Below are 12,358 nucleotides of genomic sequence, written 5' to 3' on the forward strand. Positions count from 1 at the left end.
CTCAGGCTGGCAGTGGGTGTTTCCAACCTGTCCACTTGCATCCTCCAACAGCCACTCACTCTCCACAACCTCCTTTAGAACAATTTCATGCCTCCAAAAAAATAGATTTTGCTGTAGGATATTTTAAGTAAGTTTTCCTTCCAAATGCAAAATTAACACTCCCTATTGTAGAAAATAGGTAAAATCAGAAGATTGTAGATATAAGAATAAATATTCTGGCATCTAGATATTATCATTGATGGGTTTTTAAAATATTTTTCTCTTCTTCTTTGAACACTGTTTTTGAACACCGATAATATCATGCTGTAGATAAATGCAGATCTTACTGTTTTCACCTGAAACAGAGGGCGGAGAAATATCCAATATTTCAACATATTTTGTCTGTGTATTTCATCTTTATTCATCTATATTAATAGCATAATACAATATATGAATGGGTATTTAAATTGTTTTAGAAAATGAAGCTTTCTCTTAATTTTGAATGATTTACTGATGGCAGATTTTCAGCCTCATAGTTGTCAGAGGTAAACCTATATATAGCTGTTGATACATACCCTAAAGCTACTTGTTAAGACCTGACCATGTCAGCCACCACCATGCTGAGGGGTTTATCAATATTACCTCATTTAATCAGCAAAGCAGCACTTCAGGAGGGCAAAGTCACTATGCCTATTTTACAGGTAAAGAAACGGAGCCTCAGAGGGGTCCACCATGTGCCCATGTCATACAGCTTTCAACTGGTCAAAATCCCTGAAGCCTGCCTGTTCTTAAATCAAACCTAGGCTGGGTGTGGTGGCTCACGCTTGTGGTCCAGGCATTTTGGGAGGCTGAGGTGGGTGGACCACCTGAGGTCGGAAGTTCAAGACCAGCCTGACCAACATGGAGAAACCCTGTTTCTACTAAAAATACAATAAATTAGCCGAGCATGGTGGCGCATGCCGGAATCCCAGCTACTTGGGAGGCTGAGGCATGAGAATTGCTTGAATCCAGGAGGTTGCGGTGAGCTAAGATCGTGCCATTGCACTCCAGCCTGGGTAACAAGAGCAAAACTCCATCTCAAAAAAAAAAAAAAAAAAGAAAGAAAGAAAACAACAACAAATACCTAACATAATCTAGATGTGGTCCCTACCCAAATCTCATGTTGAAATGTAATCCCCAGTGTCGGAGGTGGAGCCTGGTGGGAGGTAACTGGATCATGGGGGTGGATTTCCCCCTTGGCCCTGTCCTCAAAATAGTGAATGAGTCCTTGTGATAACAGGTTGTTTAAAAGCGTGTGGAACGCCCTTCTCTCTCTCGATGCTCCAGCCATGCAAGACATGCCACTCCCCTTCACCTTTCATCATGATTATAAGTTTCCTGAGACCCCCTCAGAAGCTGGGCAGATGCCAGCACCATGCTTCCTATATAGCCTACAGAACCATGAGCCAATTAAACCTCTTTTCTTTGTAAATTATCCAGTCTCAGGTATTTCTTTATAGCAATGTGATAATGGACTAATACAAAACCCTTATCCTGCTTTCCAAAACCAGTCCCATTCATGTACACTGTCATCTGTTGTGGACAAAATTACCTTAGCTTGTTTGGACCTTTCCAGCTGGTTCCCTTAAATATGTGTGGGGGGGGATTTTTTGTAATAATATATTTTATTAGCCCTTCTTTGTCTCTGGTCAAAAAAATTACACTGGACATATTAAGGATGGAGGGTGGAAGGAGGGAGAGGAACAGAAAAAATCACTACTGGGTACTAGGCTTAATACCTGGGCGATGAATTAATCTGTACAACAAACCTCTGTGACAATGGTTTATCTATATAAAAAACCTGAACATGTACCCCCAAACCTAAAATAAAAGTTAAACAATAAAGAAATGCAATAGTAGTGCTAATGTACATTCTTTGAGATAGGATCTCACTCTGTCACCCAGGCTGGAGTATAGTGGGCTCACTAGAGCCTTGACCTCCTCAGGTTCAGATGGTCCTCCCATCTCAGCCTCCCAAGTAGTCTGGACTACAGGTGCACTCTATCAAAACTGGCTAAGTTTTGTATTTTTTGTAGAGATGGGGTTTCACCATGTTGCCCAGGCTAGTCTCGAACTCCTGGGCTCATACGATCCACCCACCTTGGCCTCCCAATGTGCTGGGATTATAGGTGTGAGCCACTGCACCAGGCACTAATGTACATTTCTATAGGCCTCTAACTTAGAACATTTTATATGCAATCTTTACTTCCATTCACTAAACAACTTTAAAGGGAGAATGGTTAGCCTCATTTTCCAAGTTTCCCTTTGACCCCTCAATTGGTCGACTGCAGTCCTTGACCCATGTCCTCAGCCTTAATTCCTTCCCACTAAGCACAACCTCAACCTTCAGTGCAAAAATAATTAGGAATGAAAATGTACATTAACACAAAAACTTGGACATGAATATTCACAGCAGTTTTATTCACAATATCCCCAAACTGGAAACAATTCAGAAGTCCTTCAATAGGTAAATGGTTAAATAAACTCTGATACATTCATACCATGAAATACTGCTGAGAAATAAAGAGAAATCAACTACTATTTCAGGCAGTAGTGTGAATGAATCTCAAAGGAATTGAGTGGAAAAAAGTCAAAACCTAAAAATTGCATACAATATGATTATATTTATATAGTGTTCTTGAGATGGCAAAGTTATAGACATGGAAAATCAATTAGTGATTGCCAGGGTTTAGTGATGGGGAGATGGGAGAAGAAGGGAGATGGGCATGATGTAGTTATTAAAGGTTAACATGTGGGATCCTTGTGGTGATGGCACTCTAGTATCTTGACTGACGTGGTGCATACATAAATCTACGGCATGTAATAAAATTATGTAAGAACGAGCTGAACGAAATGTACACAAGCATAACTAAAAGTCACACTGGGGAAATGTGAGTAAGACTAGTGGACTGCATCAAGGTCCATAATCTGGTTATGATATCATGGGATGGTGTTGCAAAACCCTGCCATCATGGGAAACTGGGTAACGTCTACCCCAGATCCTTCTGTATTATTCCGCACAACTGCTTATGAATCTGAAATTCTCTCAATTAAAAGATTAATTAAAAATAAATAAATAGAAGGATGAAGGGATATGAAACATTTTCACCCTCGGTGAAATTGATCTGGGTTATTTATTAGAACTCTGTGAATTTCAGGGGTCCCAAAGCATCTTCTCTATTGAATCTCCTCTTGGGGAGAGACTGAGATGTGGTCAGAGTTTAGAATATATGTCTATTTTTGAGTGGGAATCACCCAGCCAGGAGCACAGCATGATTGGAAGGTTGAGGTCACAGCTTCCCCCGCTTTCTCTCAATCCCAGCCACCCACCCCCACCACCCCAACTGCTCACAACCTTGAATTCGAAGAGTTTTAACTTGAAAGAAAGGACAATTTTGCTTCGATGTTTTCTAATTTTGCTGTAACTGCTACCAGCTGTGAGTTAATGTAGAACATATTCCAGGAGGCATCCTGAGGCCTTTTTCATGTTTTCCAGTTGCCTGAGAGCTGACATGGCTAAATAAGTGGAGAGGGTGGGGAACACAGAGCCTGGTTTTATGTGCTGGTTTTCCAAGCTATGCAGGTTCTCATTTCAGTGTCTTAAGACGCTGGAGGTGAGCAGATTTCTGGCTCTGGGTCCAGAGCACCACGGAGGACTTGGCAGGACACTGGTTTCTGCTGTTCAGCAGTCAGCTATGTGCGATATCCAGATTTCAGCTGTGGGGAGCTGCTCTCACTAACCTTGGTCAGTCTTCCTATGTTATGTTGGAAATGTCATAAACACACCAGGCCTAGAGAGAGAGAAAGAGAAAAGGCAAGAAAGAGAGAGATGCTACCTTATTGTCCAAGAAACTCCAGAAGGGAGTAGTTCATCTCTCTCAGAATCATTCATTTACTGTTTTAGGAAAAACTAGGAACCCACTATGGGCCAGCTCTCCCGGGGATTGGATCTACCTCCCAGTTGCTCCTCCATTTCCAGTGGACAAAACGCATTCACATTCATGTCAGCAATTCAATCTCAAAACACCACTTTAGGGCAGTCGGTGTTAGAAGCACTATCCTATTATTTATTTATTTTTGGTTTTTTTCAGACAGGGTCTCTCATGTTGTGCAGGCTGGAGTGCAGTGGCACAATCTCAGCTCATGCAGCCTCGACCTTCCTGGACTCAGGTGGTCTCCAGCCTCAGCCTCCTGAGTAGCTGGGACCACAAACACTTGCCACCAAGCCCAGCTAATTTTTGTAGTTTTCGTAGAGACAGAGTTTTGCCATTTTGCCCAGGCTGGTCTCAAACCCTTGGGCTCAAGCCATCCACTGGCCTCCACCTCCCAAAGTGCTGGAATTTAGGCATGAGCCACCGCACCTGGCCAGCAATGCTATTTTAAACAGATGAAGAAAGAGATCCAGAGCTGTGTCCCATGCAGGACCACACAGTACAAAATAACAGATCTAGGAGTGGAGTTCACAGTGTTTCATAGGCAAGATGCCCTCAATTATACCGTTAGAAAATGTATTGGTAATTAAAAATAAAGCCCTACCTGGGAAACTCCAATACAATAAACAGAAAGGCCAGGAGTAGAGACTGGGAGCACAGGCAAATAGCAGACATCTTCTCTCATGGGAAGACAGTGCTTCTACGGCCTCCCAAGTAATTTCACGTCATCCAAAGAAGGGCTCTCCACTACAGAGAATATTCCCCTCAATTTACAGGTGATAAAACTGGGGCTAGTAGAGGCTAAATGTCTTGGCCAAGGTCTCAAGGAACATTAAAATCCAGATCAACTGATATGGAGTCGCAAATTCTTAACAGGACATCCTGCTTCTATCAGATAATCAACGGGCACTTTCAGCATTCACTTAATGCTTTGCTTTCTAGATCAACTGAACACACCTGTTCTCTCATTTTTTTTAATGGAGAGGCTAATCCCAACCACAGAGCATTAAAGATGCCATGTGTAAAAAGCACTAAGCTGGGCCGGGCACGCGGAGCTGTGGTCGTTCCCTCCAAGTTTAGGTGGCCCAGCGCAGGTGGATGTGCAGGTGCGCATGCCCAGCTTGGCCTGGGGGAACAGGGCGGGGGCGCTGGTCCCACCCTCCTGGGCGCCGTGGGAGGCACTGGCAGCTCTTCTCCTGTGTGCTCGGCTACCTCCAGTCAACCTTTCAGACCCAGCCAGCCCTGCAACTTCAAGCAGATCTCTGCTTCTCTTTTGGTGGTAGCCGTCCTTGGTCCTGGCCTCCCACGCCCATCCCGGAGGCCATCTGAGGGCCAGGAGGACCGGGACAGTGGCTGGTCCTCCCTGCCAGCGGCTCCCCTGGGGCCCGGATCGCAGCCCCTCCACACACCCCACATGGGCTCAGTGAGGAGCCGGGCCTAGGAAGGCAGCAGCAGCAACAGCCCAGGGCGACACAATTCCCATGGGGTCCCTGCAGTGCCACCCAGCCCTCAGGCCCCCTTCTCCATCCCCTTCCCTCTCCCTTCCAAAGTCCTGCGGGCTCCTTCTTCTTCTTCTTTTTCACCCCGCTTTCCCAGGCTGTGTTCTCTCTGCCTTTTATCCGTCACCTTTTTCCCCCCTCCTTCCCTCTCCTCCCTGCCCCTCCTCTGTGTCCCTTTGCCTGGGCTGCGGCCTCTCCCTTTTTCCTCTGTCCCCTGTTCTCTGTGTCCCGCCTCCATTCACGGTGTCAGCGCGGCCTCTCTAGTTGCTCGTCTCCTGTGCCCTCTACCCCCATCCCCCACCCCATACACATTCCCTCCCTGGGGGCTCTTTCCCACTGTACAAGGCAGGGCCTTTCATCCAGAGCGGCCTGACCTCTGCACAATGTTTGCTTTGTCCTGGGGGTTTGGAGCCAAATGAAGACAGGGGCACGAGTGTCCCTCTCAGCCCTGGCTCGGCCTCCTCCACTGGCCCTCATTGTTCTGCTATGTCTGGGAGCCCAGCCCTCCACAGCTGCCTGACCCAACCAGCTCCAGTCAGCTTCACATCCCACAGAGAACAGGGAGCCAAAACTCAGCAGCAGCAATGCCTCCTGTCTCATTAGTATTATTTCTAGGGACTATCATGGTCCTGCTGCGTGGAGAAATCTGAGTGGAGAAATGGTCAGCCAGCTCTCCCAAGAACATATATCTCTAAAACATGCATAAAACTGAAACAGACCGTTAGGTATTGCCCTGTGCAGTCTACAAGTTTCCTGATGAGTCAGGCTCTGTGCATTTGGGAAGGAAGGTCACTAGCCCTAGCCCCAAGGGTACAAGGCTAGTGATATTTATATCACTTGGAATAAAGTAAAATAAATACTACATGGAGGCCAGAGATTGTAGTGAAGAAAGCTGAAAAATATTGTCATTGTCAGAGAGACATGGAATCCAGTGTGTCGGCAGTGAGCATTAGATGATCCTGTCCTTGGTCCACTCAGGTGAAAGCTAGAGAAATGGAGTGGCCCAAGACACCATACTGTAATAGGGACAGTAGTAACCTGCACCATGTCCAAAGAAATGTGCTTAGAAGGGTATTCTTCAGTGCTCTTCTTAGGAGAAAGCTCCATGAGGAGGTGGGAACAAGCTTGCTCTGGATAAGTCAATGAAGCCAATTTATCAACTCATTCACCAAATATTTATTGAGGACTTTGTCCATGTCAAGGGTGAAGAGCGGCACTGGGGATTCAGTGGAAAATAGAAGACAAACAGCCTTTGTCCTTATTCAGCTCAAAGCCTCCACAGAAATATTCTATTGAACACATGCCAGCTAAAATTAGTGGGTTCAGGGAGCAATGGGACCCCATGGCAGGGAGTGAAAATCAGAGAGACACGGTTTTTTGTTTTTGTTTTTTTGTTTTGTTTTGTTTTGTTTTGTTTTGTTTGAGACGGAGTCTCACTCTGTTGCCCAGGCTGGAGTGCAGTGGCGTGATCTCGGCTCACTGCAATCTCCGCCTCCCGGGTTCACTCCATTTTCCTGCCTCAGCCTCCCGAGTACCTGGGACTGCAGGTGCCCACCATCACGCCCGGTTAATTTTTTGTATGTTTAGTAGAGACGGGGTTTCACCATGTTAGCCAGGGTGGTCTCAATCTCCTGACCTCGTGATCCGCCCATCTCGGCCTCCCAAAGTGCTGGGATTACAGGCGTGAGCCACCATGCCCGGCCAGGAGATGGGTTTTAATCAACCCAAGGAGGAATGTTCAGACAGTCATAGGCATTCAAAGACTCTGCGGGCAGCATGTGAGGTGACGAGCCCCCCATTAATGGAGGTGTGTGTGCAGTGCCTGCACTATCTCATGACAGACACTACCAAGGAGGGGCAAGCCCCAGCCAAAGAAGTTGGACTGGATGAACCTGAAGATTCATTACAATTCTGGTAATTTCTGAAAATTAGGGAATATAATTACTGATTATAGTCGTTATATAAGTTCTAATAAAACATCTGCCTTTAATAGAGCTTCTCACCTGGGAGGCACAGACAGTGGGATAAGGCTATGTCCAGCATCAGACATACCTGTGGTATATGCCAGCCACATTGGCTTTGTGAGCCTTAGCTTCCTATATTATGTAGCATAAGCAAGGTGACTATACCAACTTTATAGCATTTTTTATATGATTAAACAAGATATACTAACATATCTAATGCATTATAATATATTACATATAAATATGCTATTTATAAATAATATATGAAATAAAATCTAATACAGGTTGAGTATCCCCTATCCAAAATTCTTGGGACCAGAGTGTTTCAGATAATGGATCTTCCCAGATTTGGGAACACTTGCAGTGCTTGCTTAGCATCCCTGATCCAGAAATCTGAAATCCAAAATGCTTTAATTTGCATTCTATTTGAGCATCATTTTTCAGATTTTGGAGCATTTCAGATTTCAGGTTTTCAGACTGGGATTGCTCAATCTGTAATATATATGCATATTATATATTATTATATATAATGTTATATGATAAAATGATAGAAATCTCTACCACGGTACATGACACTTAGTAGGCATTTGATAATAGGTTGTTATTATGATTTATCATTACTATTACTATTATCTCAGTACCAGAGTCACCATATCATAAAAAGTATAAGCTTAGAAATTATTTAATTTTATATTACTATAGATTGCAAAATAATGTAATGGAAAAAATTTCCATTCACACTATCAAAAACAACATATAAAAAATCTAGGACTAAAACTAATGTGAAATGTCCAAGACTTATATGTTGAAAGCTAGAGATGTCTAGATTTTTCCAAAAAAAAAAAAAAAAGACATGAATGAATGAAGAGACACAGTGGACACAATGCCATGGATGAGTGGACTGAATGGTATAGAGATGTTGAGTCTCTTCAATTTAGACTACAAAAACAATGCAACGCCAATCAAAATCGCGAAAGAATCTTTTATGGAAATTGACAAGATAGTGCTGAACTCCTTCAGAAAAGAAAATGTACATGAACTGGCAAAGACAATATTTTAAATAAAGAATAATGGGAGGCGTAGCTTGCCCTGCCATAAAAATGGTTTGAATATGTCCCCTCCAAAATTCAGATGTTGAAACTTAATGGCCAATGTGATGTTATTAAGAGGTGGAGGCTGATGTGGTTTGGCTATGTCCCCACCCAAATCTCATCTTGAAATGTAGCTCCCACAATCCCCATGTGTCATGGGAGGAACACGGTGGGAGGTAATTGCATCATGGGGGCAGGTTTTTCTCATGCTGTTCTCATGATAGTAAATAAGTCTCACAAGATCTGATGGTCTTATAAAGGGCAGTTGCCCTGCACAGGTTATCTTGCCTGACACCATGTAAGACATGGCTTTCCTCTTTCCCCTTCCACCATGACTGTAGGTTTCCTGAGGACTCATCATCCATGTGTAACTGTGAGTTCATTAAACCTTTTTCTCCTTATTTCTTTACAGCAGTGTGAAAATGAACTAATACAGGGGCTTTTTTTTTTTTTTTTTGAGATGGAGTCTTGCTCTGTTGCCCAGGCTGGAGTGCAGTGGCATAATCTCGGCTCACTGCAACCTCCACCTCCCAGGTTCAAGTGATTCTTCTACCTCAGCCTCCTGAGTAGTTGCCTGGCTAATTTTTGTATTTTTCGTAGAGACAGGGTTTCACCATATTGGCCAGTCTTGTTTCGAACTCCTGACCCTGTGATCCACCTGCCTCAGCCTTCCAAAGTGGTGAGATTACAGGCAGGAGCCACTGCACCCGGCCTATAAAGTGGCTCTAAGAGGTGATTGGGTAATGAGGGCTCCTGCACTCCTGAGTAGGATTAAGGCCCTTATCAAAAAGGCTCTGATATGGTCTGGCTGTGTCTCCACCCAAATCTCATCTTGGATTGTAGCTCCCATAATTCCCACATGTCATGGGGGGGATTGGTGGGGTGGGAGATAATTGATTCATGGGGTGGTTCCCCCATACTGTTCTCATGGTAGTGAATAAGTCTCATGATTGCCAGGCTTCCTCAGCCACGTGGAACTGTGAGTCCATTAAACCTCTTTTTCTTTAGAAATTACCCTGTCTCTGGCATGTCTTCATCAGCAGCATGAGAACAGACTAATAGAGGCTCCAAGCAGTATTCAACTCTTTCACCCTTCTGACTTCTGCCGTGTGAGCACACAGTGTTCGTTCCCTCCGAAAGACTCAGCATTCAAGGCACCATCTTGAAAGCAGAGACGGAGACCAGGCCCTCACCATACAGCGAATCTGCCAGCACCTTGATCTTAGACTTATCAGCCTCCAGAACTGTGGTAAATAAATTTCTGTTGTTTAAGCCATCCAGTCTGTGGTATTTTGTTATAGCAGCACACACAGACATAGACAGAAATTCTTCAGCAAAACAACTACTACCACCATTACACTTTTAGATGACAGAATTCTCCATAAACAAAGTTAAAAAATGGAGAACATGTTTGCAGCATGTCTTAATGAGGATCACAATATTATTAATGGTAAGCACCCATAGAGCACTTGATACATGCTTTACAAAAGTTAGCTACATGTAGTCCATGAGGCAAGCACTGTTGTCATCCCCATTGAACAGATGAGGAAACTGAGAGACAGACAGAAGTCACTTGGTCAAGATTGCTCAAGTAGGTAGAAGGACCTGATCCCAACCCCAGCTGCCTGGCTCCAGAGCCCATTTTCCTCTCCACCAGGCTCTGCTGTGATGCCAATGCCACCTTTCTGTGTATTTAATTCAAAACAAGATGGCCAGTGGACTCATTACCAGGAGTCAGCCATGGGCCCCTCCATGGTATTTTTATCACACGTGAACCTGTCCTGGGCAATGGGGCCCAACCCTGGGTCTCCCTCCAAGATGAATGAATGCTGCAGCCCAGTTCCTGGCTCAAGCCTGCGTGGTTCAATTCTAGGACAGGCAATTCTGATTGACTTCCTCCTGCTGTCCCAGCAACAGCTGGGGCTCCCAGGCCACAGGGCCAAGGGCTCAGGGCTCCCAACAATAAGGTCTTCCATGCCAGAGGGGCTGTTTTCTCTCCAGATCAGGTTCCTACCTCTGAGGAGCCTGTAACTCCTGTCCTAGGGGAATTTTCCTTCCCGTTCTCAAGTTGAGCTTTTTACCTCTTCAGTTTTCAAAACATCCAACCTTTGATCCCCTGCCCCATCAGACAAATCCAGCTTAATTGCCTCAGTGGGCCCAGGCATGGAAATCAAAGACCCGTTTAGGGAGGGTGCCTGCCACCTGGTGTGTTCTCCTCCCTGGGCCTGCAACTCACAAAACCCTCCCAGCCATGGGGTTAGGGAGGGCCCGGACACCAAGAACAAAACCTGGCACCATGCCTGGTAGAAAGAGAAGCCTGAGGGTGGAGACACGATTTGGGGAAATATCTATCATTTCTTTAAGGAGTGCCTACAGGTAAGAAACATAAAAGTTACTTTCTCAATAGATTATTTTACTACATTAGTAACTCAGTAAATTATAAAGCCTCTTCATAAAGTTAATACAAAAGGGCAAATGAGAAAGGAAAAAAATGTCCAAAAGTTATGTACAGTCAATGCAAGGAAGGTAAACACAAATAGCCAATGAATTTATAAAAAAGATTAATAGGGCTGCTATTAACCAGAGAAATGAAAACTTAAAAGTTGTGGTACAATTTTCAACCCTCTGATTAACAAATAATTTTTTAAAATGCAATTGGCAAAAGTTTTGGAAAGCAGGCACTTCTTAACAAACTTTATTGAAGTGAAAACTGGTACCATTTTAAAAGGGCCATTTTTATAATAAAGGGCTTTTTTATAATAATTTCAAACATACACATACTGTTGACCAAGAAATTGTATATTTTATAATAAAAGGGATTTTTTATAATAATTTAAAACATACTCTTACTGTTGACCAAGAAATTGTATATTTTGTAATATGTAAATACTCATGCATTTAAACTAGTATATTTAAAATAATATGCAACTTAGTATATACAATGATATTTTTAGCAATGTTTGTAAAATATAAAAATTTTAAAAGTAGGATCAGTTAATTAAATCTAAACTATGGGATTTTTTTTTTTTTTTTGCTGCCATTAAAAAATGTGCTTCAAGCCAGGTGCAGGGGCTCACGCCTATAATCCTAGCACTTTGGGAGGCTGAGGCAGGTGGATCACCTGAGGTCAGGAGTTCAAGATCATCCTGGCCAACATGGCAAAACTACATCTCTACAAAAAATACAAAAAATTAGCTGGACGTAGTCGTACATGCCTGTGATCTCAGCTACTCAGGAGGCTGAGGCAGGAGAATTGTTTGAACCCGAGAGGCAGAGGTTGCAATGAACTGAGATCGTACCAATGCACTCTAGCCAGGGGAGCAACAGAGTGAGACTCCATCTCAAAAAAAAAAAAAAGTGCTTCATGGAAATTGGCATAGAAAGACATTTGTTATGTTATTAAGCAAAAAAAACTAATATAAATTAAAATACATACAGTGAGAAAAGCAATTTAAAGGAAAATATAAAATATATACTCTTGAAATACATTGATATATGTGCATCCATCTATGCATTGATGAATGCAAGTGTATGCATTATATTGCATGTGATATGATATATATGCAGCTATATATCCATGCAATTAAAGCATATATAAATATGCTTATTCATTCCTACTAAATATATGCCAATTGAATATCTCTGTTTCCCAGGTTGCAAGTCTCTGTTTCCCAGGTTGATCTTTCTAGAAGGGTATAGAAATATAAACAGGGGCAGCTCAAAGAGTAGAAGAGGGAAGAGTAGAAAACAGAAATAATGAAAGACTTTTCCTTCTATATGTTTCTCTATTTTGTTTTCATTTTTGCAATCCAGTGTTACTTTTTAACTTTAAAAAAATTTTATAAGCTGGGTGC

At 43.2% G+C, this 12,358-nt stretch overlaps 1 long non-coding RNA gene across 1 annotated transcript in view; it reads right to left on the minus strand.

Annotated features, from left to right (window-relative positions):
* Positions 1 to 2,455: 2,455 nt before the first annotated feature.
* LOC129049838 (uncharacterized) overlaps positions 2,456 to 12,358 on the minus strand; it is a 49,578-nt gene continuing 39,675 nt past the window's right edge. Inside the window, exon 11 of the long non-coding RNA XR_008513214.1 lies at positions 2,456 to 3,809. This is a non-coding gene — a long non-coding RNA (uncharacterized LOC129049838). The remainder of the gene's footprint in view (positions 3,810 to 12,358) is intronic.

Source organism: Pongo abelii, chromosome 15 (assembly GCF_028885655.2).
Source record: "Pongo abelii isolate AG06213 chromosome 15, NHGRI_mPonAbe1-v2.0_pri, whole genome shotgun sequence".
Classification (NCBI taxonomy): domain Eukaryota; kingdom Metazoa; phylum Chordata; class Mammalia; order Primates; family Hominidae; genus Pongo; species Pongo abelii.